The sequence below is a fragment of the Vulpes vulpes genome, chromosome 13 (genome assembly GCF_048418805.1).
Source record: "Vulpes vulpes isolate BD-2025 chromosome 13, VulVul3, whole genome shotgun sequence".
Taxonomy (NCBI): domain Eukaryota; kingdom Metazoa; phylum Chordata; class Mammalia; order Carnivora; family Canidae; genus Vulpes; species Vulpes vulpes.
The window spans coordinates 105,174,788-105,202,478 of record NC_132792.1 but is presented as its reverse complement, the minus strand read 5'-3'; the positions used below and the strand labels follow the sequence as shown (position 1 = coordinate 105,202,478).

The window sequence follows — 27,691 nt, the reverse complement described above, 5'->3', positions numbered from 1 at the left end:
CTCTAACATGAGGATTTTTTATATTTCTATATTTATATGAATACAGCTAGTTCATAGCAGCAATCAGCATTCTGAGTCTATAGCCAACCAAGGCCCTTTTCTCTATACCATGCTGCCTATTCATGTTTTAGCTAAAGAGTAGAGAAGTGGAATGGTTTAATAAGCATATAGCCATATCTCTGACTTCTTATAGCTTATAGCTATTAGAGCAGAAATATAAGCTGGTGTGTTTGTTCCATTTCTCAGACTTCTTTCTTCAGAATGGCTGCCTTGTTTACACACAAACACCACAACAATGAAAAACTCTCTCTCTCTCTCTTTATATATATGTTTGACTGTTTTGTTAGGGTATTTTCCTTGTAGTAGAATTGTTGGGTACATAATTTTAAAGCCTTTATTTATTTTTAAAAGATTTTATTTATTAATGAGAGACACACAGAGAGAGGCAGACACCTAAGCAGAGGGAAAAGCAGGCTCCCTGTGGAGAGCCTGATGCGGGACCTGATCCTAGGACCCCAGGATCACCATCTGAGCTGAAGGCAGACACTTAACCACTGAGCCACCCAGGTGCCCCTTTTTAAACACATTGTCATGTTGACCCTACGCCCTCTAAAAGTATCAATTTGTACTCTCAATAGCATCATATGTGAGCTCTAATTTTCCACACCCTCCCTAACTTTGGGTATAATCTCCCTTTCCTCATCCCTGCTTCTCCCTTTTAAAAATATTTGCTAAGGATCAAAATGAAGTTTGTTTAATTTGTAGGTATTTTAAAAATAATTAGTGAATACAACACCAAAGGCACAATCCATGACAGAAATAATTCATAAGCTAGGCTTCATTAAAATTAAAAACTTCTGCTCTGTGAAACACAGGATCAAGAGAATGAGAAGACAAGCTACAGACTGGGTGAATAAATTTTCAAAAGATACATCAGATAAAGGACTGTTATCAAAAATATACAAAGAACTGTTAAACTCAACAATAAAAAAACAAACAACCCAATTAAAATATGGGCACTTTACCAAAAAAAGATATGCAGATGGCAAATAGGCATATGAAAAGATTTATATATCATATGCCACTAGAGAAAGGCAAATCAAGACAACAATGCGATACCACTATACAACTATTAGAATGCTCAAAGCCCAGAACATTAACAACACCAAATACTGGTGAGGTATGCACTAACAGGAGTAGTCATTCATTGCTGGTGGGAATTCAAAATGGTACAACCCTTTAAGAAGACAGTGTGGAAGTTTCTTACAAAACTAAACATACTCTTACCACATGACCCAGCAGTCATACTCTTTGTTACTTCTCAAAGGAGCTGAAAACTTATGTCTACACAAAACCCTGCACATGGATGATTATAGCAGTTTAATCACAATTGCCCAAACCTGGAAGCAACCAAGATATCCTTCAGTAGGTGAATGATGAAATAAACTGTGATACGTCAAGACAATGTCATATTATTCAGTGCAAAAAAGAAATGAGCTATCAAGACATGACAAGAGAAGAAGGAACCTTAAATGCATATTCCTAAGTAGAGGAAGCCAATCTGAGAAGGCTATGAATGATTCCAACTATATGATATTCTGGAAAAAGGCAAAACTATGGAGACAATAAAAAGATCAGTGGTTTCCAGGAGAGAGGGTGGAGAAGGGAGAGAAAAAAGGCAGAGCACAAAGGATTTTTATGACAGTGACAATACTCTGTGTGGTATTATAATAATGGATAGATAACATTATACATTTGTCCAGACCCCATAGAATGGACAATGCCACGAGTGAACCATGAGGTAAACTATGATCTTTGGGTGATTATGATGTATCATTGTTAGGCTCATCCTTGGTAAAAAATGTACAATTCTGGTGAGTCATGTTGATAATGCTGGGAGCTATGCAGGTGTATAATAACATTTCCTGTAACCATTCCTTTGTTGTTTCTGCCTTTGAAAGCATGCTTTTATATTTCAAGTTCTGTATTTTCTTGTACTACTTTGATGGATCTACATTATATATTGGAATTGTCAATCCATACAATATTTTCTTTCATGTGAGGATAGGTGGAGGCAAGTGATTTTTCTGAATATAATTTTCTTCAAATAAACCCAAGTCAATAGGCTTCAGATATATAACATTGTTTTAAAACAAGTAATAGAAGAAGGTGCCTGGGTGGCTTACTTGGTTAAGTAGACGACTCATGATTTTGGCTCAGGTCATGATCTTAGGTTCATGAGATCGAGCCCCACATCAGGCTCCACACACACTGGGGAGTCTGCTTGAGATTCTCTCTTTCCTTCCCCCTCTAGCCCTCCCTGCTCATGCCATCTCTTTCTTTCAAAAAAAAATTAAAAATATAATTTAGAATTTAAAAAGATGATTAAAAGATTAAAATAGTGTCAATAGTGAATATTTCATAGTATGCATGCCAGGTAGTAGGGAATTACTATAATAATATCACTTTAAAATTTATTAGGCTAACATCATTATGAGAGTGGAACCAGTTGATTTTTCCTCTTTTGATATTAAAAATGTAGCATATTGTTCATTACTAGCAACGAGTTTACTCTTTTACTATCAGATACTGGTCTCCACACCGCAGAATTATTGATGAGTTTAATCATTATTGATGAAAGCCTCTATTGCTTATTGAACAAAGTCAACATCCTTTATAATAAGCTCTGATAAGAACATAACAGACACACCTACTGTTAATGATTTCTAAATGTTATTAATAGAATTAATTACATTTGAAAGTAAATATCTGAGAATAAAACCACCCGTTAGAAATTTCTACTTCTTTGTTTTTTAAAACATTGGCCTTTTACTACATACAGAGCTTAGAGCTTTCTAATAAAGTCTATCTTATTCTCTGAATTAATCATTATTGCCATTGTCATCATGATTATGATGCCATTGCTTTTTTATATGAAACATTTAAGAATATTTTTTAAAGTCCAATTTTTTTCATGCAAAAAATCACATGGTTGTCAAGAATAAAATCCACTTTAGTGAAATCATAGGTTTAAAAATAGCAATACCTAAAAATGTAATATCTAGCGGATACTGAGTCATCATTATTGGTTTGAGCTTTACTTTAGCAATATTATCTTGGGGTTTAACAGTTACCATTAATTTTATTGAAGAAGCTATAATAGTCACTACAATTCTTCTTTATCATGACTCTGTTGAACATCTATCTCCTTAATAGGGGTAAATGTTTGCAGATAATTAGCTGTTTGTCTGAGATGTTAGGGAGCTCTAGAAATTAAAGCTAAAATGTTAAGAAACACTATCAATCATTCAAAATGAACAATAAAGCATGATTTAAAGAAACACTGGCAAAAATATGACTCCATTAAAACACCTTGGCAACATTTCTAATTTAAAACAAGCATATCAAAAATCATTTTGTATCTTAAAAATGTAAGTATCAAAACAACTAGAAAAGAAACGTTCATATAACCATTATGGGAAAGAGTGTGGAGGTTTCTCAAAAAACTAAAAATACAACTACCATATGATCCAGCAATCTCTTTTCTGAGTATAACCACAAAGAAATTTAGATAAGTACATGGAAGAGATATCTGCAATCCCATGTTCATTGTAACATTATTCACAATAATAAGATATGGAAATGGTGTATCATCAACATATGAGTGGATAAATACATTGTGATATATACAGACAAAGGAGTATTTATAAAGGAGATCCTGCCATTTGCAACAACATGAATGAACCAAGAAGAGAAGACTTTTTACTAAGTGAAATAAGCCAGACACAGAAAGAAAAATACTGCATATTCTCACTTATATGTGGAATCTAGAAAATTTGAATACATTGAAGCAGAGAGTAGGATGGTGGTTACCAGCCATGAGGAGGTGGGGGAAATGAGAGGATGTTGGTCAGCATGTACAAAGTTGCAGTTATGTAGGATGAACAAGTGTAGACAGCTAATGTATAGCATAATGACTATAGGTAATAACACTATCTTTTTGCATACTGGAAATGTGCTGAGGGTAGATTTCAAATACTCTCATCACACACCAGGAAGTAGCAACTATATGAGGAAAGATATGTTAATTAGCTTGACTGTAGTAATCATTTCACTATGTATCTGTGCGTATCAAATCATCATGTTGTAGAACTTAAACATATAGTTATTATTAAAAAATAAAATTTAAAAGGGGTTTCCATCTTATGGACCTCTCAGTTATGATGACCTGAGAAATGGACATATACATATGGCCCACTGTCAGGTGTATAAAGATCACAGAAATTTGGATGCATATTGTTTTTTACACATACCTCACTCTGACGTCTCTGCTGGGTGATATCTTAGCCCACAACAGCAAGGACTGAGGCAATAAGAACTATAGGAACTGAAACAACAGGAATTTGTTTTCATTCCAATTATAGAATGGATCTAGGTCTGATTAAGTACTTTGAACATGGAATAGTGGAATACTACTACTTTTCAGTAAATCCACTTCATCTACCCTACTCCCTCTCTTCATTTATACGGAGAGAGAGACAAACCATTCCATGCTGCTGGCAACGGAGATATTTACATGTTTGTTCTCTACCTTTGCACCTTTCTTGTGTTCTCTGTGTCTGACTCTTCCTTCTTTCCCTCCCTCCCTCCTTTATTTTTCCTTTGATAAATACCTTTCTACCTCAGATATTGTCAGTACTGAGAATTTCACACTTTAAAATATTTTACCAGGGGATCCCTGGGTGGCTCAGCAGTTTGGCACCTGCCTTTGGCCCAGGGCGTGATCCTGGAGTCCCGGGATCGAGTCCCACATCCAGCTCCTGGCATGGAGCCTGCTTCTCCTTCTGCCTGTGTCTCTGCCTCTCTCTCTCTCTCTCTCTCTCTCTCTCTCTAGGTCTATCATGAATAAATAAATAAAAATCTTTAAAAAAATAAAATAAAATATTTTACCAGGTACCATCTTTCACTCCTTCTTGGGAACTTCCTATTCTTAGCTAATAACAACTTATGCTTGTGAAAATACTTGATGTTTCAGAGTTGATGCTCATAGCTTATTCTATATTCCAAACAACAAAGGGTAAAAGGAAAGAATGATTTCAGAAACAGCATGGGCATTTTACTCACGTTCAGTGTTACTATAATGCTTTGGGCATTTGTCATCATGGAAACAGTCCCCTTTATTTGCAGTCGTGGCAAAAAAATTATTTTGAAAAATGATTATAACTCCTTGCTCAAATTTAGAAGATGACCCAGACATATGAAAACTAGAGAGACTAAGGAAACAGCAATGAAAATCACAGAGCGTTAAGTGGATTTAACAAAATCTGTTTATCTTTTTGAAGAAAGAGTGATATATGAACCAAACTTGAGATCATTTGCTTGGCTCTTATCCAAATCGCTGCCAGTGAGTGGCAAATAACTGATTTTTAGCTAGGGAAATGTTTTCAAAAGACTTTCTCTGATGAAAACACTCCAGGGGGAGAGTGAATCCACTGGAGCAACGGTGTGGGGGCTCCGCTCCTGTGTTAGCTGGGCTTTGTCTCTAAGCTGCAAGGACAACTTTGTTCTAAGTGGAAAGAAGTTAGCTGGGTGAGCCCCAGACTAAAAAAAAAAAAAAAAAAGGATGAACATCAAACATCAGTAGAATCCACAAAGAAGGAAGCAACATTAAGGTATTACTCAAGAAATTTTCTCCTCTAACTTGCTCTCTGCATATCAAAGCCACCTCTTTTTTGAAGCAAGCTGCTAGCAGGCCAAGGAAAAGGCACAGGAGTCTTCTGCACTGGAGAGTTGATGCTTCCCTACACCACTCTGCATTGTTTACATTTGGCTCTCCCCAGCCCTAAACAAGAGTTCATTTTATACTAACCCTAGCATTGTATTTACTTCTATTTTTAAATCCCCTGAAGCACACAGAACCACAATGCCTGAAAGAACAGAATACTAATGGAAATAAAATAGGTTGTAAAAATCGTAGCCAAAACCCAACTACTCGTGCGAGGTGAGGCTGGCAGGTATATGATGCAAGAGGAATAAATGCGCAGATACAATAAACACCCCGAGTGGCACGAGGGAGGATTTTTGCCCTGCTGCTTAATTTAGTCAAAGAGACCAACGCTCGGGACCCATGCCGCTGACCAGGTGTCCTGTAAGAGCAGCAGACCATTTTCAAAGATCAAAACAAGGAAGGAAGCTCACTTTTACTTGCAGACACGAATCACTGCATTCTTATTACTTCTTTCTAGTTTTCTTTGTTTTAGTTGCACAGACACCCTCACACACAATACCGAAGACATAAAAATTCACAAGGCTTTAGACTTTCAAATAATAAAGGGTGAAATCAGACAGGAAGGAGCTGGGGTGGAGGGAGAGAAATTTGTCCTGTGCCCATGGAGGGCTGGGGGTGGGGGTGCCGAGGAAATTCCACCCAGCAAGTTATACTCCTGCAACAGAAGAGTTCAGTTTCATAGATTCAGTTGTGCCTTACCTGGTTTTGTAGTGAAATGCACCAACATGCCCCTAATTCTTCCCCTAAAGTACTACATATGCTGAGAGCTATAGTATTTGACCGTGCACATTTCCACAGAAGAAACTCCAAAGCAACCTTTAACTTCAATAAAACGCTGTGTTCATTCTTCCCCTTGTGCTCAACACACAGCAATCTAATACACCTCATCATGTGGTCCGTTGCCATGGTAGCAATGAATCCAGCTGCTGAAATACAAAAGACTGACAAAAAGTTGCCTTTTTCCCCTCCACCCACCCTGACAAAGTCAGAGTTTTTTTCCCCCCTGTATGACAAGTCTAATTTGAATATGCTTCTGGTGCTGACTCAACTTTGTGAACAAGGGGGAAAAAAAAAAAGAGAAAAACGAATAGCAGAGGTACGAGAAATAAAAGGTCCCCAAAGCATTTAAACAAACGAAATAACTATATGCATTTTTAGGTTGCCACTAATCCCTCAAAATATTGATCATTAGCTGCTACGTCTTCCAGCCAAGTATATTTAGATGTCAGCTACTAACTCAATAGAAAATGCAGCAATGATCTCAGAGCTCATATATATATATATATATATATATATATATATATATATATATATAAAAGTTAAATAATTCAGTCACCATGGATGCTGAAAACACTACACCAGTGTATGTAGGGCCAGTCTCAAAGTATTTTCCTAGAGCAGACTTCTAATCACAGCTCAGAGGTGGGAGGTAAAATTCTTCATTTTCTTTTCATCATACCCTGTGTTTAACCATTATTTAAACAGATGAAGTCTCGGTCTTATTTCAAGTGATCATAGATTTGGATCTGTGATGACACAGCCCAGTAGAATCAACCAAATCATACTTGGGGGCTCTATATTAAGAGTAGGAGTTTGGAGTTGAGACAACAGCAACTCTGAAGAATCCTGGGACCCCCAAACCCTTGGGTATGTGATCACAATTTAAGCAGCCAGATTCAATTTATTCCTGGTCCTTTAAGGAAGCCTGGTGGGAGGCCTGGGTGACAGTCTTCATCTCAAGTCAGCTGTGGTCCCTCCTTCCCACTGGGGACATCCTTCACAGCAGCTGCTCTCTGTCTTCCAGCCAGCAGCAACTCTGTCCCTCGGGTCTCACACTGCCTGCCACTCCCCCGTGTCCACAGCTTTGCTTACTTTCCAAATTTAGCTCATATTTCATCATAGTTTTATTGCATATCTCTTTTCTCTCTTTAGACATGGACTCTCTCAGGAAGGGGAATGTGGTCTTATTCATCTTTCCATACCATGTAATGAGCAAAGGGCTTGGCATAACGTAGGGCTCAGTGGCTATTTCCTGAATGGATGAAACAGGGAATGAATGCTTTATGTCAGCACAGTGGAGGAAAGCTCAGCTCCTCTGGGATTATGTCCAACCCCTGAGGGGTTTGCACAGGCTCTTCCTTATTATTCCACGCTGCAAAGGGAGGCAGGCAAGAGTAGCTCTTAAGGGGAGCAACCATGGAGTTACCCCGATGTGGGTTTGAAATCCAGCTCCTACCAGACTGGCTTTGTGATCTTGGATATATCATTTAACCTCTCTAAACCTGGGTTATTGGGATCCCTGGGTGGCTCAGTGGTTTAGCGCCTGCCTTTGGCCCAGGGCGTGATCCTGGAGTCCCAGGATCGAATCCCACGTCAGGCTCCCTGCATGGAGCCTGCTTCTCTCTCTGCCTCTCTCTCTCTCTCTCTGTCTCTCATGAATGAATAAATAAATAAATAAAATTAAAAAAAAATAAACCTGGCTTACTCTTTTGTAAAATTTCTACTTTAAAGAGTTATGAAAAAGGATTAAATGGGATAGCCCAAGGCAAATGCCAAACACTGAACTTGAAACATAGTAAGTGCTCAATAAATTATGCTAGTGTTATTTCACAAAACTGTTTATGAATTTTGAACAATAGGGACAATAAGAAAGCTCATTGACACCTGACTTTCCCTTGCTGATAAAACTGTCATTTCCAACCACATACACATTTTTCAATTATATACTTCATAATATGAGTAGTGACCATTCATATGGTGACCACTTCAGGCAACTAGCCAGGATTGCTTGCTTCCACTTACAAACCATCTAGAGGAGATGACCAGTCAAAAGGTTTTACATATTCCCAGTGTGAAATGGACTGTGAAAAGAGTATTAAAGTTGGTAGTAGATTAAAAAGATCTTTTTAGTATGAAAAACATGAAGTAAAGCAGTTCATTTGGATATTTATATCGAATTTTCAAGAAGTGGTCTCTGTTACGTAGTAGCAGGGTTTTTTTTTTTCCAATTAAAATAGGATATCAAGAATTGTCATCATAAAGAACCTCAGAATAGAAATTATGTACAAAGATCACATTTTTGCAATTTATCAGGATTGGTTTAACAGCAGGCTTTGAAAGGTCACCTTGATCAGCAACAAGGGCTGTAAAGGGCTCACCACTACAGACTTTTAGTTGCTTTTTTCCACAGTCATCTAACTCAGGAAATTACCATACACCCAAGCCAATTGCAAAGGAAAATGAGCATTAATATCCCTTTGAAGCCTTATAGTGCAAAGCAGCCAGGGGTTAAAACAACAACAACAACAACAACAACAAAACAGAAACCTGTGATGGAGAAAAAACTTTCATGGTAGAAAGTTGCAAAAAGGAATAAAATAAATGTTGTGCACTGTAAGATTTCTCTATCATAAAAAAAGCCCTACAACAGATCAGTAGAGATTATTAAAATAGTTTTGGCATTGCTACAACTCCGAAAAATCCTTCAGTGCTGTGACTCATGATGACACAGTCCTATAAAGCGTGAAACTGAGGCAGAACAGGCAAAAAGGCAAGAAGCATATACGCTGAAAAGTCAGAGCCTCTTAATCCTCTTCAGGACAGTTGATGAAGGAAAGAGGAATAGAACCACAATTTGAATAATTCATAATTACTCTCATATGTGGCTGGCTGAATAGACACTCTTTCACTGCTCATATTCATTTCTTTAGGCTTCCTTACTTTGTGTCTTTTTCCTCCTACAGATGGGTTATGCATCTCACTGTTCCTTGTTTTATAAACTGAAGAGACTGTCATTTACCTAGTTAATGTCTACTACTCCTAGAGCATAACTATGATTAGTAAACATACTTCGTCAGATGTTAAGCAACTTATTTGATTCTCTCTCTTAAGCAGTAGGGAAATATGATGTCAATATATTTGGTTTCACAAAGTCTCAAATTCCCTTTTGCAAATGTTAAGATTCACTTCTTGCTCAGTGTGAGCAAAATTTCTAACAGATTCTATGCTGGTGTGACCCGCTTAATTTCATACAAAGAACCTAATCACCTAGGATGAAACAGTTTTTGAGACAGACTGCTTTAGAATGCACCCAGGGAGATATGCCAAGCCTGGGACCCACAGACCTGAGAAAGAACTTACAACGTCCTTTGCTTCATGGCTCTTTCTTCCAGACATGAGAGCACCTAAAGTCCCACAAACTCAAGGTAATAGCACAGGCTCAGAGGTCCCACCCTTGAATTAAGCAGCCTGGCTACTAAAAAAAACTGGCTGCTCATGTCAGTGAAATTAAAACAAGACAAAACATTTTGAACCTCTGCAAAGTCTATTTTTTTCAGGTCATGTTTTAAAATTGTTACTTATTTTTTTAATAACCACAAAGAGCTTTATTGTTAGGGTACTAGTTTAAATCAAATAAGAGAACTTGTTCACAGCAACAACAAAAAGATTGTGATCTATTGAACAATTTCTGCAGGCGCATAGTTTCTTGGGCTGCTTTGAGCAGCTGACCTAAAAAATATTAATCGGATTAGTATCTATTCTACTCATGAAAATTTCTTATGAAAGAACAAGGCTATTCCAAGGCATCTCAGTTTATATAACTCACTATCAAGATATTCTGTTTTACCCTTAAGATGTTTTCAAAACATGCACTTCTCTTTCGAACTGTATTAACAGTGCTATAAATAAGCATGTGTTTCGAAGTAGCACTGTGAAATCCATGGCTATACACTGTACGAATAACTTACTGTGAACCCCGAATCATTTTATCCTGTTCTCATATGGAAATTTATTCTCAAATTCCTGCTTTTGGATTTTTCATCTCTTCAAATTTCATAATTATACAGTTATATTCTGGATTCTTCCTTAGTGCAAAACACACCGAAACTTAATAATAAAAAGTCACACCACACACTCATTTTCTCACTGAAAGGTAATATCACAAGGCCAATGTAGAGAAATTGAAAAATATAGAAAGATTTATGAAATAATATTAAAAGCACACATAATTTAACTACCAGAGGTAACCAATATCGACATTTTGATATATTTCTTAATTTTATATGCTAAAAATCCTGGATGATTTTGACTAAGTTTTCTCCTGCTTAAAGAAAGACATGTAAAATAAAAACACCATGATATTACAGGTTCCTTGAAAATATTTTTAATAGTTGCATACAATACCACTATTTGAATGTATTAGAATTCACCTACCCACCTCTCATTGTTAAATATATACTTAGTCTTTCCAGGTTTCTTTCTATAAATGATATATCCTTGTATATAAATTTTTGGTTTTATCTTGGGTTATTTTCTTAGAATAGGTACCTGTGCAATAGGGGGAGTTATGGGGTGTAAGTTAGAAAATCTAAGCATAGAATTTTATTTATTTCTTTTTTAAGCATAGAACTTTAGAGTTGGAAGACGCATCCCTATAGTTGAGTGTAAGATTTCATTTTATTGACAAGGAAACTGAGGCGAAATAATTGGCTCAAAGTCCTGCCATGAATTTTTCTAGGGCAAGAACACAGATTGGGGTTCTTTGTGAGTCCACTTAGCTTTCTGTCATTTCACCCTGCTGACTCTAAATGGCAATTCATCTCTGGAGTGCTTCTTCCCAGTTCTGGTTTGGTATCTTCTGTGAAACTCCATAAGGCAGGGATGAGAGTAGCTTGGATGGGGGTGACACAGTTTTATTTTTTATTTTTTGGTCAGAGACGATCCACATGGCAGCATCTCTACAGCATATATTCTCTCAGGTCAAAAATCTATCCTGAGAGGAACAAAATGGAAGAAGATTCCAAGAGAGTTGAGAGGTCAAGATGCTCATAAATTTAGTGAGTTTAAATTGATATAAAATTAGGCAGAGCTCTTTGATAGACTCCAAGTTCTCTTATGTGCTTGGATTCTGTTGGAAAAACAGAAGATCTGTGGGATTTGAGTGGCAGACTGTTAGGTAACTTGTGGAGGTAGGGGCATAAGTACTTATCTGGTCACCCTCTGTGACAATCCCATATTCTACAAACCCAGGTGTGTTTGCACAGCCACAACGATGTTTTCATTTGACAGAATATATTCTTTCTCAGAGGGAAAAGGGGAGAACATTTCTGAAAATCAAGTCTACCCATAAAGTCAAGGAAACAGGTATATTCCTGAGAACTCACTCTTGAAATTATTCATTTTCTTAGTCTGAATACATAGTACACAGAGATTATTATTTCTCGGTCTTTTCCATGTGACTTATTCTAAAATAAGATGACTTATTCTAATTCTAATTCATAAACTTTAATTAAGTGTCTTCCAGAATCACATATTGTATAGCAAAGAAATATAAATAGCCTACAACCTAGATGGGGAGATAAGAATATGGATAAAGAAATATGGATAAAGAAAATGTAGCTGTAGATATAATGTATGAAATATGAATAGAAATATAGATAAAGAAATATGGATAAAGAAAATATAGCTGTAGATATAATGTATGAAATATGAATAGAAATATGGATAAAGAAATATGGATAAGGAAAATATAGCTGTAGATATAATGTATGAGAAAATATAATTAAGTGACTTGAGAGTAGATAGATAATTTAATTAGGTCAGCTTAAGCAGAACATTACTGGGGGAAATCATCCATTCAGTGTGCCCCAAAATTGGAAAGCAGTTTTTTTGGGATGTTACGTGTGTTTTCCCAGATTCTTTTCCTTTGTGTTTGAATAGTTGGACTATGTTTGCACAGTAGACAAGCTAAAGCTCTATGGAGGGATGCCTGATGTACCCTAAGGGCATATTCAGTGACCAAGATTAGATGTAGGAGTGATAAAAGCTACTGAATTTCTCCCTTCCGCTGTAATGTACTCCTGAGAAAGGATAAGTAATTAAGTAGTTGGTGGCAAGGTGAAGGGAGAGGAGGGGTAGTAGCTGCTTCTCCAGTAATATGTGTGTATATATTGTACGTGAGATGGAGAGATTTAAGAAGCAAGTGCCGTGTAATGCACCCTGTAGGCACTCAAAGTTAATTATTGATGCCAACTTTGATAAAAATAAAGGGTATTATAAAATTAAGCAAGTTAGGAGAATGATTAAAGGCAAGACTATAAAAGAAGAAATTATTAAGGGAAAACACAGATTGAACAGCTGGAAAAAGATATAAGGTGATTTAGGGGGGAAAATTCAAGAAAGAAGCATATGTAGTTAAAGAGAACACACAGCAAAACTACACAGGAGGTATCAGTATACTGAAGAAATGCACAACTGAGAAAGTTGAATAAGTTAAGACAAGTGATAAACCAATGTCTGATGTGTCATTCTTTATACTTAAATGAATTCCACTGTTGGAATGAATGAAAATGGTATATTTGATAATTAAACACATTTTATATAAATTGACCCATAATATAAAGATACAGAGCACTTGGGACCCTTCTGGGTGTCTCTGGTGGTAAACACTCCTTTAGCAGAGATCATCTAGCTGACATTTCAGAGGGTCCTGTAGGTGGCGCTAGGGAGTTCACTGGAGTCAATCTGGGAGCTATTAGTCATGCTCCCTACTTCATACTGGTCAATTCTCCAACAGGCCATGGCGTTCTGTTTAAAGCCTCACAGTGACATGTGAAATGGAGAAACTGGAGAAACCATTGCACAATGGTGAACAATGAACAGGAAGGGAAGTAGCTTAGAAGTCTGTGAGGGAGGCACTTAGGCGTTTGAAAGGCTATCTGCGCATAAATATTGGTGAGCAGGTGTTCTTCATTTTTTACTGAAGGCACCACACTTTGTGTTTGCCAGGTGAGACATCAGAAAGGACTCCTGGCATAATATCAAAACCATGGCATGTAAGTAATATGAGGCAGAGAGGCATTAGCTTCTACTTTGTTCATCACAGATGAATAGCGTTTTTGGAGGATGTTAGCCACTCATGTTTGTTATACACGTAAAGACACTTTATATCCCAATGGAGACACAATTACATGTTTCTATACACACACACTGAGAAGACAGAAACTTTAGGTCATACATCAGATCCTGTGGCTTGGATCGCCCACCCACACTATGATACTTGTAGCCATTATATACAATATACAAACACTATTTGTTTTATCTATTTAGGACTTACAATATCTTTGAGAAACACTGTAGACCACTTAAAAAATGAAAGTAACCAAAAATATTTTCTAATCACTTATAACCCTACCAGCTACAATTGATATTTTTGTATTTACTGATTCATATCTGTCTCCAAGTAACTATGTAGCTTAATTTTAAAATGAATTGTTGAATGGGTGAAATAGGTGATGGAGATTGAAGAGTATACTTATGATGAGCACTAAGCCATGTATAGAATTATTGAATCACTGTACTGTATACTGGAAATGAATTTAATACTGTACATTAACTGCTGGAATTAAAATAAAAAATTTAATAAATTAAAAAAACAGAAAAATACTTCAAGAATGATAAAAATGTAAATAAAAATACAAAAATGAGAAATAAAATAAAATGGATGGTTACTTTTAAAACTGCAGCATTTTCCATATTCTAAAGGAGGTTAGAGTCTTCATGACCATCTTTGAAGAACTTTCTTTTTTTGGAATAAACTTTAATGGGCCTACTGTTTATATATAAACTAGTCTGCAAGAAATTGATGAAGGAAGAGAAATTAAGCCACTCCATGTAACAGAGAAAAACGGTCCCTTCATTATGGGTGGCATAGGTGGAGAACTGTAAGTTATTAACTGGAATGAGTAAGGATCTGGGGCCTAGATCAAGGGAGAATGGGTGCAGAAGTTCTGGACACAGCGAACTAGGTCCAAGTCATAGGGAATTCCTATCTGTAGGGGAAGCAGTTTCTAAAATATGGTGGCCAGGAGGAAATGACCAATATGGGATCCCTTCTGAAGAGTATGACTATGGCCCAAGGAATAATGATGCTGATGACTAATTTTGGGATTCTGACTTATGGTATCTCTGTTATCATCATCAAGATGTTGAAAAAGCTTTGAGAATTGCTCTAAGCATCCAGCGAGTAATTAAGTCTGTGTCCACTCTTGGAATGGGGTATGAATTAAAAAAATGCTCTCTGAGAAAGTGATATTTGAGATGGTACCTGTGCAGAATGGGGAGGAGTCTTTAGGCAAAGGGAAGAACATGTGTGAGATCCCTGAGAGGGAAAGAGCATGATGTTTTCAAGGAACACTAGAAGAACTGTGTGGTTATAATATGCATAAAGAGTCAAGGGTCATGGCATGGAAAAGTTGGCAGAATAGGGCTTTGGAAGGACTCTAAAATTTCTCCTAAATACAGTAGGAAAGTTTTTAAGGATTTAAAATCTAATAGTGACACAATCCAACTTTTTAAAAAAAGATTTTTATTTATTCATTAGAGACACAGAGAGAGGCACAGACACAGGCAGGGGGAGAAACAGGCTCCACTCAGGGAGCCCGAGGTGGAACTTGATCCTGGGTCTCCAGGATCACACCCTGGGCTGAAGGTGGTGCTAAACTGCTGAGCCACCCGGGCTGCCCCATAATCCAACTTTTATTTTTAAAAGAGTGTCCTGGCTATAGTGTGGAGAATGGACAGAAGAGGGACAAGTGTTTTTAAAGAGCAACCAGTCTGGGACAGGCACCTAGGTGGCTCAGCAGTTGAGCGTCTACCTTCGGCTCAGGTTGTGATCCCAGGGTCCTGGGATTAGGACCTCTGCCTCTCCCTCTGCCTATGTCTCTGCCTCTCTCTCTGTGTCTCTCATTAACAAATAAATAAAATCTTAAAAAAAAAAACTGTCTGAGGGCCAGGTGTTACTTCTGAACTAAAAAGCTGACAATGGAGACAGTGAGAAATGCGTACATTTGAAATATATTTTGGAGACTGAATTGACAGGACTGAGTCATAAACTGAATGAGGGAGAATGAATAAGAATAGAAGGTAAAGAAAAATCCTCAGTAGTAAATGGAGGTGCCATTTACTACAGTGCAGAAGCTGGCTGCAGGAGCATGTTGAGGGAATGCAACATGGGACAAGGCAAAGTATTGAATTTAAATGTCTCTGAGTCAGGCAGTTATGTCACATAGGCTGTGTCTCTATATGCCTGGAGCCCGAAAGATAGGGCTCAAAATAGAGATGTACAGGTTAGAGCTGGAGGTACATGAGAATTTTTTAAAGCCATGGGAAAAGGAGAACATATGTGGAGAAGTGCACCCAAGACTCCTCTCCAAGACAGAGAAGGTCAGGGAGGTAAGAAGAAATTCTTGTATGTTTCTATGGAAGCTAAATGGGAGTTTTTCAGGAAGGAAGGGGTGGCCTTTGAATTGAAAGCTGCTGAGAGGTTGAGTAAGATGAGAATGGGAAAAGCATTCATTTATTTTAGAATATGGTGATAATGACCATCTTAATAAAAACCTTTTTCATGAAAGGCCACCTGGATGGCTCAGTGGTTGAGCATCTGCCTTCAGTTCAGGTTGTGATCTTGGGGTCCTGGGATCGAGTCCCGCATTGGGCTCCTCGCAGGGGCCTGCTTATGTCTCTGCTTCTCTCTGTATGTTTCTCATGAATGAATAAATAAAACCATAAAAAAACCTTTCCATGGAATGGTGAGGGACAGAAAAATAGGAGGTAAGGAAGTAGAGTCAGACTGGGTAAGCAAAAAAATTTTTTTGAGAAAATTGGATTTGTAGGGGAGCAGAGGTCGGGCAGTAAGTTAAAGGAAACATGAAATCAAGGGAATACTTCAAATATAGGAGACTGTAGAAAATACATGCTGAGAAGAGTGGTCCATTAAAGTCAGAGAGACTGATGATATGGGAAAGAAAATGGTTGATGGCATGTGCACAGCCCTAAGAGGGTAAAAGCGGACTAGATACGGAGCACATGTGGAGAAATTGCCTCTCTTGTGACAAGATGAGGGAAGAAGGGTGTAGATGAGGGTATATGTGTACATTTGGGCATGGAAAGAGGGAGTTCCTATCCAGTGGCTTCTATCATCTCAATGAAGTAAGAAGCAAGGTTGCTAGCTCAGAATGAGGAATGTGTAGAAGAATTTCGATGCGAGGGGAGAAGTAATGAGCGAGTCCTTGTGTAGATGAGGAGAATGAGCTGATTATAGAGAGAGTATTGCAAGCACATCTGATGTAGTGTACATGAGTCTAGCATGAGTCTAGCATGCTTAGTTGTGTGACTTTTTTTTTTACAAAGCTCAGCCAAAAAGGTATGGATAAGTGAGGGTTCATCTACTTGGTTTGCTATTGCCTGGTGAATATGATGGGAGGAAAGACATGCAAGAGAGTTGAAGGTACATAAAAGGAAAGGGACCATGGAATCTAACTAGGCAAGGAAGGAACTAAGGACAAGAGGTAGTTATTTGACAGGGAGAAAGAACTAGGACAAAAAGCTTCTATACTGAACACAAAGTGTGGAGATCAGAACAAAAGATCCAGAAGGGTAGAAAGTAGTGTTTGGAGAGGGAGATATCTTGCTTGTTTTTCTGATGGTAGACATGCTTCAAAGAAGTAGATGGTTGAGGTCAAATGGAGGGATTTATTTCTGGATATGAGGAAGGTGTTGATTGGATCATCCATGCGTATACTGAAGTTATCTAGAACTAAGCACAGAAGCAGTGCCAAAGTTCTGTAGGATACAGAGCTAAACTCTTTCCCTGTGATCTGTGGCTGGGTAGATTTTGTATGGTGAGAGTTGCTGGTGGCTTTCTTCATCATTGCATTGATGGAGCCTCCTTAAGTATTACTTCAGCACCAGAGGAAAAGAGAGCTGAGAAAGGGGAAAGAAACAAGGTGCCGAGCATAACGTTTGAACTTCTGAATCTACCCTTATTTTAAGCCTAACCATTCCTATTTTGTTAAACTAGCCTGAGTGTTTTTTTTTGTTTTGTTTTGTTTTTTAGCTTTTATTTATTTGCGAGAGAGAGAGAAAGAGCAAGCAAGCATAAGTGGGGTGGAGGGGCAGAGGGAGAGGGAGAAGCAGACTCCCTTTGAGCAGAGAGCTTGATGCGGAGCTCGATTCCAGGACCTGGAGATCATGACCTGTGCCAAACGCAGATGCTTAACCAACTGAGCCACCCAGGCACCCAAGGGTTGTTATTTTAAAGCGGCACAAGGAAGAGTTCTGTTTTAGTTCCTTCTATCCAAATGACACCAGATCTGCCAAATCTTCATTGATTCAGGAAGGATAACTAACTTGTCCTTCACAAAGTATGATATAAAGGGCACACTGTAAAAATTTTAATATTTAGGTAGCCCAGTTAGAACAGAATGGCATCATATGGATGCACTTTGGATTGTGGGCAGTGTTTTCTTCAGAAGGTATAAGGCAGGAGTTTTTTATTTGGTGGGTTGATTTCACCATCCAGCTAAATGTGCTCTTACTCTACACAATTTTCTTTTGCTTCTACATTGCTTTTTAAAACAATGAGTTTTAAAAGGGAGATAAATGTTTCAGAATCCTTAAAAACTCAACTTGAAAAAGGTAATACTGTTAGAGGCTTGAATAAAGAGTGAAAGAGGTGCCTGGGTGCCTCAGTCAGGTAAGCGTCCAACTCTTGATTTCAGCTCAGGTCATGATCTCAGGGTCATGGATTGAGCCCCATGTCAGGCTAGATGCTCAGTGTAGTGTCTACTTGAGATTCTCTCTCTCCCTCTCCTTCTGTGCCTCTTCCTCCTTGTGAGCATGTGCACACATGAACCGTCTCTCTCAAATAAATAAATATATCTTAAAATAAAAAGACTGAAATATCCCCCCCCCCAAACTGATCAAACAAATTCATAAGCATTTGGAAAAAGCTGAGAGCGTGAGTCTTAGCAGACATTTCATTCTGTAGAAAGCATATCAAAGATGTTAGGATCTGGTCTTGTTGCTTTTTCAGTCATTCGCTTGTCCCCGATCAGACCATCGAGAAGAACATTATATTAAACGCTAATTCTCATTCTTATGATTTAATGAGCTACTTCTGAGAAAGCTACTGTTTCACCAGCCCATTAGAAACGTCTGAAATGGCTGGTGCTGAATTAAGGCTTAGGTCACCCAGCTGAAACTAATGTTAATGTTTCAGTTATTCATTTATGTTCTTCAGCCTCTTGGACACACCTCCACTGGTTACTAGGCAACCACAGCTTACTGCCTTTAGTATACATTAAGCATGAACTCTACGTGTGAGTATGGAAAGGGTCTGAATATTTTAATGAGAAGGCAATCATGAGCTGAACTAGACTATTATCTTTATTATTAGGTAAACGTGGGGGACCTCACTATTTTTCAGAAAGTGGATGAATAACACTTTAGTGACAAGCCTTCACGCTTACAGGTGCAACCGTGTACACAATAGCCTCAGAGCTGGAGGATATGGAAAACCTCAAAGGAATCCTTTTGATCAGATGGAGGAAGTCCTGTTCAGAACTGTGTTTAGGATGGGAATTTACAAGCCCTGCTTCTTAGGCCCTTTTAGCTCTTTGGATGGTGGGGAGGGAAAGCCCAGGGGAGCATGGAAAGGTGTTTATATTAGGGTAGTTTTACCACTGTACTTAATGTCTGAAAATGTTTCCTGCTAAAGAGAATTCAAAGTGCTGTGGGAATGTGCCAGAGATTCGGGTGGTGGCATGCTTGGTGTTACTCTGGTGGCACTGTTGGCCATGTAGGAGGGTATGTGAACCCAGCGGGGCTCTATGTGTGCCGGTATAAAACGGAACTTCACTGAATTGAGGTCATAAAAGGCTCATTTACAGCGGCTGAATGGGAAGAATGTAGCCTTCTCTGGAACATGATGAGGCTTTTTTATCTCCAAATGTGCCTTCTGCCGGATGCTACTACTCTGGGAAGAAATTCAACTTCAGAAGAGAAGCCATGTGATACTAGGGTTGTTCGTATGCATCAGGAAGGGATGGTATAAAAATAAGAACACTCTTAGAAAAAGACAGCCACCTTACTCATCTCTGCAGCTAGACCTGGAAGAACAACTATGGCAAGGATTTATTTGAGACTGAACACGTATCATACACACACAAACAGAAAAATTTCCAGCCCACTGTTACAGAATTGTAAAGAATGATAGGAAAGAGAGCTAAGGTATTCATCTATTTTGATCATTTGAAACTATCAGATTCACGGTATAAGATTTTGCTAAAATAAACTGTACGGATTTAAAAGTCAGGTTTTGAAAGTTACAAAAATCAATTGATGGTGGAGATTCAAGTTAAAACAGTAAATTGTCACCCATATGAATGCACTAGCATTAAAGCACGTTGTGATTAACTTTTGTAAACACATCATAATCCTCAGTTTTCGATAGGAAAGCATTGTTCCATCCATTCTCATGATGATCACAGTTTTAAAAAATCATACTTACATAAAGGTAAATAGCATCCTGCAAACTCTTCTGGGACACTAACGGGAAATCGACAGACAAAAGAGAACAGGCAGGGACCTAACCTGGGGCAATGAATAGAAGTCTTATTTTTTCTAAGCTACTATATGTTTATTTTACTCAAAGATAGGCACTGCAGTGTACATATGCTACTCATATTTTTTAAATTCTTTTTCACTCTGGAATAGTAACAAGTTATCCAAAGCAGTAGACCAAAGGCACAGGGCTGTATCTTTTTGTTTTAATATATGGGGCATTTATAGATTTTCCTATTTTACATTTCTTTTTTAAAGAAACGAGTATGTTACAGTCACACTAGTTGCCATTTTTAGCATCACATTATGCCTGTCAGCACCTGGACTATTTTGTTATTCCCATTAAAGGGCAGTTTGTGGCTTTTATGCTGGGGTTTCATACATGCGCGTACCCGACAATAAGCAGGATGTGAGCTAGGAAGGCGTTTTGGATTTTGCTCAGCTGTATATCCAACACCTAGCAAAGCTGCTCCTGGTAGTTCTCTAAAGTACTTGATGAATAGTAAATCTACTTCTTTGTATTGTAAATAAAACCCAAATCAATTTCTTAGTCTTTCCTTACATGTAGAAAGTTCTCTTGGAGGAAAGTTAGATCACAAATATAGTAATACTGGCTAGTGTGTTGTAGGATGGACAGGAGTTAGGTGGTAGGAGATTCATACAGGTCCTAGTTGTGACTTTGCTGTTAATTTTAGAGGTAGTACTTAATCTCTCGGCCTCCACATCCTCAAATATAAAATTAAGAGTTGCTATGGCCTCAATGTCTGCCCTGAAGTTCAAATGTTGAAGTCCTAATGCCCAATGTGATGTATCAGAATTTGGGAACTCTGGGGTTGATTAGGTCATGAGGATGGAGCCCTCATGAATAGGATTAGTGCTTTTATAAAGGAGGCCTGACAAAGCTGCCTAGCCCCTTTTACATGTGAGGATACAGAGAGCAAGTGTTTGCTTCAAACCAGGAAATGGGTCCTCACCAGAATGTGACCATGCTGGTGCCTTGATCTTGTACTTCTCAGCCTGAAGAACTATGAGAAATTAATATCCGTTCTTTATAAGCTACCCAGTCTCTGGTATTTTGTTATAGACGCTTGAATGAACTAACACAGGGGTCTAGGTTAAATAATCTGAAATATCCTTTCTGATGCTTAAATCCTATGATTCTAAGACATAATCTATGGCAAATCAAAGTAGGATGCTATCTGAAATAATTATGCCTTATTTATCTCAGGCTCCCAGGTGCCTAACACAGAGCCAGGGAGTATAAGAGATGTGTTATATATTTAAAGAATAAATGAGTGAATGGTCATTATAGGTACAAATGTGGCCTAAGCATCATCAGGACTTTTCATCAGTTGAAGAAACCCTTCTGTATGGATACGGATTTTTGCAATTAAAATGAAGCCAGATATTGGTTTTTGCAAATTTTGAGTTTTATTCATGGCAGTTATTATTCTTATACATGATATTTGAATAGCGTGATTTTTAGAAAAATTCAGAACACATTTATGTACTCTTTTAAGGAGGGCTAACAGTGTCATGTCTACAGAAATTTTTTTATTTTGCATCCCAAACAAACTTTTTATAATTAGTTATAAATATTCACTTCATATATATTCTTAAGGAGAAAAAAAAAGAAAAGGAGACAGAAATCCTTGCCTTCAAGAGCCCCAGCATTAGCGGTGATTCTGCATAATGGATAGCCCTAAAATTCTACCAATCGACAGTGTTAGACATCATTTCCAAGCTTATGCTCACAACAGTACATGAGGTTTTTGCATAAATAGTCTCAGAACCACAAGGTGCTGTATCTTTTAAACTCTTGTTGAACAGAAATAGTGCTAATTTTAGCATCAGCCTAAACATAAACTTATTTGCCAATGAGAAAAAAAGATCTGTAGACTTATAAATAGCTTACTCCTCAGGAAATATTTTAAATGGAAAATTTTAGCATTATCTTACATACATATTCTTCTTCTAGGATTAAATTGGAAAGCTCTTTCAGTGAGGCAGTTTGCTGCAGTGGAAAGATAGGACTTCACACGCTCATCCTGCCACTTAGCAGAAATGTGACATTGGCAAGTTACCTACGCTCTTGAGACCCTAGTTTTCTTATCGGAATAAGGACAGAAACCATAGCTAATTTGCAAGGATATTATAAAAATTAAATAGGATAATATTTATGGAGCATCTGCTTTGGTGCTTGGCACAGTGGCACTAGATCCCCTCTGTGAGGTCTCCTGTTCCCTAAGGGAGCTTGTAATGCTGGAAGAAGTGCTATGATCTTCACCACACTGGAAGCACTCAAGCATATCTCAAAATATGACCCTCCACACTTCATTCAAAACCAAAAAAAGAGGAGACTACTGTGAGCTTGGTTCAGGGGATTCAAAGTTAAAGAAAAGACTTGGCATTTGTTCTTAATGAAAATTTTAAAGGGAAGACAACGTGGGAAGTGGCATGAGGCTGTGAGAGATTGAATGAGATCCCTTTTCTTTCTATTGTCTATAATTGTTGCTGATCTCCTGGTAATGGCCCAAAGGGCTATGTGAACTCAGAGAAAGACTGATGATAACCGTTGACCCAGGAGAGGTCATTAATGACTTCACTGAAAGTCATTTGGTAGCAGCAACAGCTGTGATGGATCTTGAAGCATGACTGGGATATTGCCAGTCACTGGAGAGTGCCTATGTGCATATGGGTGAGGCAGCTTTGGAGAGGAGTATGAATGGTAGGAGAGTCCAGGCAGAAAAATCAGTGTCAGTAAAAGTAAATGCACAAACAGTATGGTTTAGAGAATGTAGATTAGATGATTCCTATGCTAGCAAAGATCAACTGATGAGGAGCAAAGGTAGGTTCTGAAACTGAAGAGGTCTGTTGTGCCTGTATTATTACCTGCTAAGGAATACATGAGACAGATTTTGTTCTGCAGGTGATGATGCAGCCAGCACTGGCTTTGAGATTGAAGTGGCCCAGGGTAATTAGATCATATTGGCTACTGTTCATTGGGCACCTGCTATGTATCAGGAACTGTGCCTTCTTGTTTTATGGATATTATTTTCTAGCCTTCATGACAAATTATACAAAAGTTTTTAGGTAAGGATCTAAGGCTCAGAGAGGTCAAGTAATTCGCTGCTTTAAATTACACATTCTTAAATGGAGCAAACGAAATAAAAGGAGGTATAGGATTTTTAAAATATGAATTTCAGATTGAGCAATTAAAGCATAGGAATAATGAGACTTGAATGTAAATTAGGAAGTTGATTTAGACAGTCATGTTTTGTTTTATTTATTTAAAATATTATTTATTTATTTATTTATTCATGAGAGACACAGAGAGAGAAGCAGAGACATAGGCAGAGGGAGAAGCAGCCTCCCTGTGGAGAGCCTGATGCAGGACTCGATCTCAGGACCCTGGGATCACGACCTGAGCCAAAGGCAGGTGCTCAACCACTGAGTCACCCAGGTGCCACTTTTTTTTGTTTTTTTGTTTTTAAAGATTTTATTTATTTATTTGAGAGAGAAAGTGAGCAAGAGAGAGAACACAAGCAGGGGGGACGGTAGAGGCAGAGGAAGAAGCAGACTCCCCACTGAGTAGAGAGCCCTTTGTGGGGCTTAATCCCAGGACCTAGAGATCATGATGTGAGCTGAATGCAGATGCTTAACTGAATGAGCCACCCAGGAGCCCCTAGATGGTCATGTTTTACAACAAAAGGAGAATAGGAACACTGAAAAGAGGGAATCTATGGTTCAAAGTGAGGCCATTCAAGAGTAGGGTGAGAGCTCTTAATAAAGGCATGTTCTGAAATGATATAAGGTTTTTAATAATAAAAGATGTTGCTTCTGTGTTTTAAAGTTACTTGATAATTATATTACATGAGAGAGAGTGAACATAATAATTAAGTGCACAGGGTCTGAAGCCAGACTGTCTGGATTTGAATTTTTACCCCCAATTTAACTTGAGGCAGATGATTTAATCTCCCTGAGCCCAAGTTTCCTTATCTTTCAAATAAGGAGATATAATACTACCTATGTTATAGAATTGTTTAAGCATGAAATGAAGTGTATGTCTCTCTCTCTATTTTTTAAGTATATGTCTATAAGAATAGTGTTTGGCAGAAAAGAAGAATGCAGTAAGCATTAGCTATCATTGCTTTGGGCCTTAGTCTTTATTCAACAACCATTTATTTAGAAATTATCTACAGTGAACCAAGGATTGGGCCAATTTCCAGGAATACTGAGATGGATTACAGATGATTTCTGCCTTTAAACATATTTGATTTTTTCCAATATCATACTTTGTGGTTCAGCAGAAATACTACTGACTACGTCTTGTTTAAAGCACTTTCCTGAACTATTTGGGCCCCACAGATTTAAAATCTCCATTTACAGTGCTGCTCATCAATGTAAGGACTAATACCTCCACTCTGCCTACCCTTCCTCCAATATGACATTAAGATCCATTCATCCCCAGCTATCTTTTATGGCATGTTTCCCTTGACCCACCTGGCAACATACGAACTTAGTGAGATTAGCTCAGTAGTCCCCTCCTACTTATGTGTACCACACCCTCAGAAGCTGAGTGTACATACCACTCCCTCAGGAGTCTCTGGCTTGTTACTTCATTAGACTTGTGTGTGATGTAGTATGTATTATTAATGGATGCATTTCCTTCCCTGAGAGTATTTTTTTAAAATATGACTTTATAAAGCCTTATTTCCCTAAGCTGGAGAGAAATGTTAATTATTAGAATTTTCAGTGCTGTTATCAAACCTAAGGAAGGTTCGTTTTGAGAACATCAGTGATTCACTGCATCTTAAACCACACCATAAAGCTATTCATCCCTGTGTGTCTCAATTTTGGGTTACCAAGGGATCTAAGTAATTCTGCTTGTGATGGCATTTTCACCTTGTCTGAAAGGATTCTCAATTAGGCATTGCAGATTTAACATTAACATTGTTTGAATAGACGAAAACTGTTGAGAGGAGGGACACCGTGTCCTCTTGAATGTATACACAATACATTATAATGGACAGATGAACAGTCACGATAACCTCTGAGAAAAGATTGAAAGGGAAAATGTCTACATAAATAAATGAGAAAGAAATGAAAAAAGCAAGGTACTCGCATCTAAAATAACCAAGTGATTTTATGAAAAGCTATTTGAATATAGCAAGGAAGCCCTCAGTGGGATCATTGAGATAGTGGTGAATTGTTTACCTGCCCAGAAGAGACAGACACAAAGTGGCATCTGATCACTTAGCTTTCTAATAGAGCCCGTATTTATTAAAGGAAATGTGAGCAGATCAGATCATAGGCCATCTTCAAGCAGCAAACAACTGTTACTGAAAGAGAGAGGTCAGATCCATAATCAGACAGATCTGAAGCTCCAGACTGAAATGTGAATGCAGTAATGGGAATGAGTCCCTACGAAGCAGTTCTTATCTATACTCTGTGAAATGTATTTAAAAAGTAACAATCATATTTGGTACATATCTGAGACTTTAAAAAAGATTTTATTTATTCATTTTGAGAGAGAGAGAGAAAGAAGGAGAGAGAATGGGCAGGGGGGGAGGGGCAGAAGCAGACTCTGATGAGGAGAGAGCCAGATGCAGTGCTCCATCCTGGGACCCGGGGATCATGACCTGAGCCAAAGGCAGCCGCTTAACTGACTGAGCCGCCCAGATACCCCCATATCTGAGAATTTAAAAATCTTCCTATTAACTTGATATACAAAATAAGAATATGACAAGGATTTTGTTAATAGCAACAAATTAATGCTAATGCTTCTACACACAGCTTAGAATATAGCCTTAAATATATTATATATATTAAATTTTTTCTGGTGTAGAAAAATCAAACTTTACATTTAACCTGAAATGCATATCCTGAGAATCATTCTCCTTGGAAGACACAAGTAATCCCTGTTCACTTCTTTTTGTCTAATAGTTTAGGGAGAAATTAATGAAGGACTGTTTGGCCAATGAGAATGTAACCAAGAAAAGAGAAAATACCCTAAGTATTTAAAACAAATGGAATTTAATCTAGAGAAACAGTTGCAGGGATGATGGAAGAATTGAGAGTTAAGCAGGGGATCAACTCCGAGATAACAGCAGCAGGAAGCCAAAGGCATGACCACCCACACATCTAACGGGAGAAAGGGAAGAGGTGATATTACTGGAGCTCAGAGTTCAAGGTTACTGAGGGAAAGTGGGAACAATGAGGTGAGTCTTGGGGGCAGAGGTGGAAGTATAGTCCAGAGGGGTCAGTCCCCAAGGAACCAGTAGAGTAGGAGCAGAGCAAGGAATGGACAAGAAGGTAAACACTGGCACAGACCAGCAGAACTGGAAAATAGAGTTAAGTAAATACGTTTCTCACCTTCATTTTCTCCTCCAGAAAATGAAGGGCAAATTGAAAATGAAGGGCAATTTGCCCTAGAAAACTAGGGCAAATTGATTTACTGATATTTTTTAAGGGCTCTAAGTTTAGCGCCTGTAACTGTGTTCACCAAACATCTTGTAAATAGATGAAATCACCATTTTAGTTCCACATACAATCTCAATAAACCAAATTTACACACCCCAAAGATTATGATGGAACGAGCATCTTCACTTTGAAGTTAATAAAAGTATAAAGGAAGCACTGGCGTCTTCTGCATTAGATGTAGAAAGCGGTCAATGCTATGTCAGTTGCATTGTTTTATTCAGAATTGTGAACAGAGGTTTATTCTGATGGAAATCATCGTTCTTCAAAGTAGATAATAAAACCACACTTTGAAAACTGGACTCAAGAGGAGGGGGGAAAGCCACACAATTTCCTGCACAAGACCACTCAATTTCCTCCATACCTTTCTATTCTGCTGAGGAGTGACAATGGCATATTGCGAACGAACAGTAAAGCACCAATTTGTAGGCTTATGTCTTTTGTAGCATGGAAGGGTAATTATGGATGATGATGTAAAAAATATTTATCCATTATGGCCAAGCAAAACAAAGCTTGATGTGTGTGTGCTTAATCATACATGGCAGTTTAAAAACCACACCTAACCTAAACCATGTCCTACTTTAATTTAAGCAGTATAAAATCTCCCCATGGGCAGCCTTTGAAATGTTAGCCTTGTGTGGCACACATAGACTTGTTAATGATTAAACTGTCATTACCACCATCAAATTTTCCTCCAGTTTATGCCATGAAAACATAGTTTTGTCTCATTCTGGCTTATTACTCTGATGCTAAATACTTTTATATATTTAAAAAATTAGATGACCTTTAGAATAGAATGAAGTACTATGGCATTTGCTTAATAGAAACGAGGAAGAATTTCAGGGTGTCTGTATGTCATACCTCATACTCCAGGTGATTTGACACAAAATCACAAAAGGCACGTAAAAACTAAGTCTTTCACTGTGTGGCACCCCCACTAGAAGTACAGAACATTGATAACATTTAACCCCATTTTCTTTTCATGCAAAGGAGAGAAGCACTTTTAAGAGGAAATAGGGC

At 38.0% G+C, this 27,691-nt stretch overlaps 1 protein-coding gene across 50 annotated transcripts in view; it reads right to left on the bottom strand.

The window, feature by feature from the left end:
- The window catches only part of DTNA (dystrobrevin alpha), a 349,092-nt gene that overhangs the window by 154,344 nt on the left and 167,057 nt on the right, over positions 1-27,691 (bottom strand). For 8 of the 50 annotated variants that reach the window (XM_072732151.1, XM_072732153.1, XM_072732147.1 and 5 more), the window contains exon 1: positions 6,488-6,775. The exons of 38 other annotated variants lie outside the window; for them this stretch is intronic. The gene's annotated coding sequence lies outside the window, so the exon portion shown is untranslated. Of the gene's footprint in view, positions 1-6,487; positions 6,776-27,691 lie in introns of those variants that run through there. 4 more of the 50 variants (XM_072732173.1, XM_072732175.1, XM_072732185.1 and 1 more) reach the window with 1 other exon arrangement.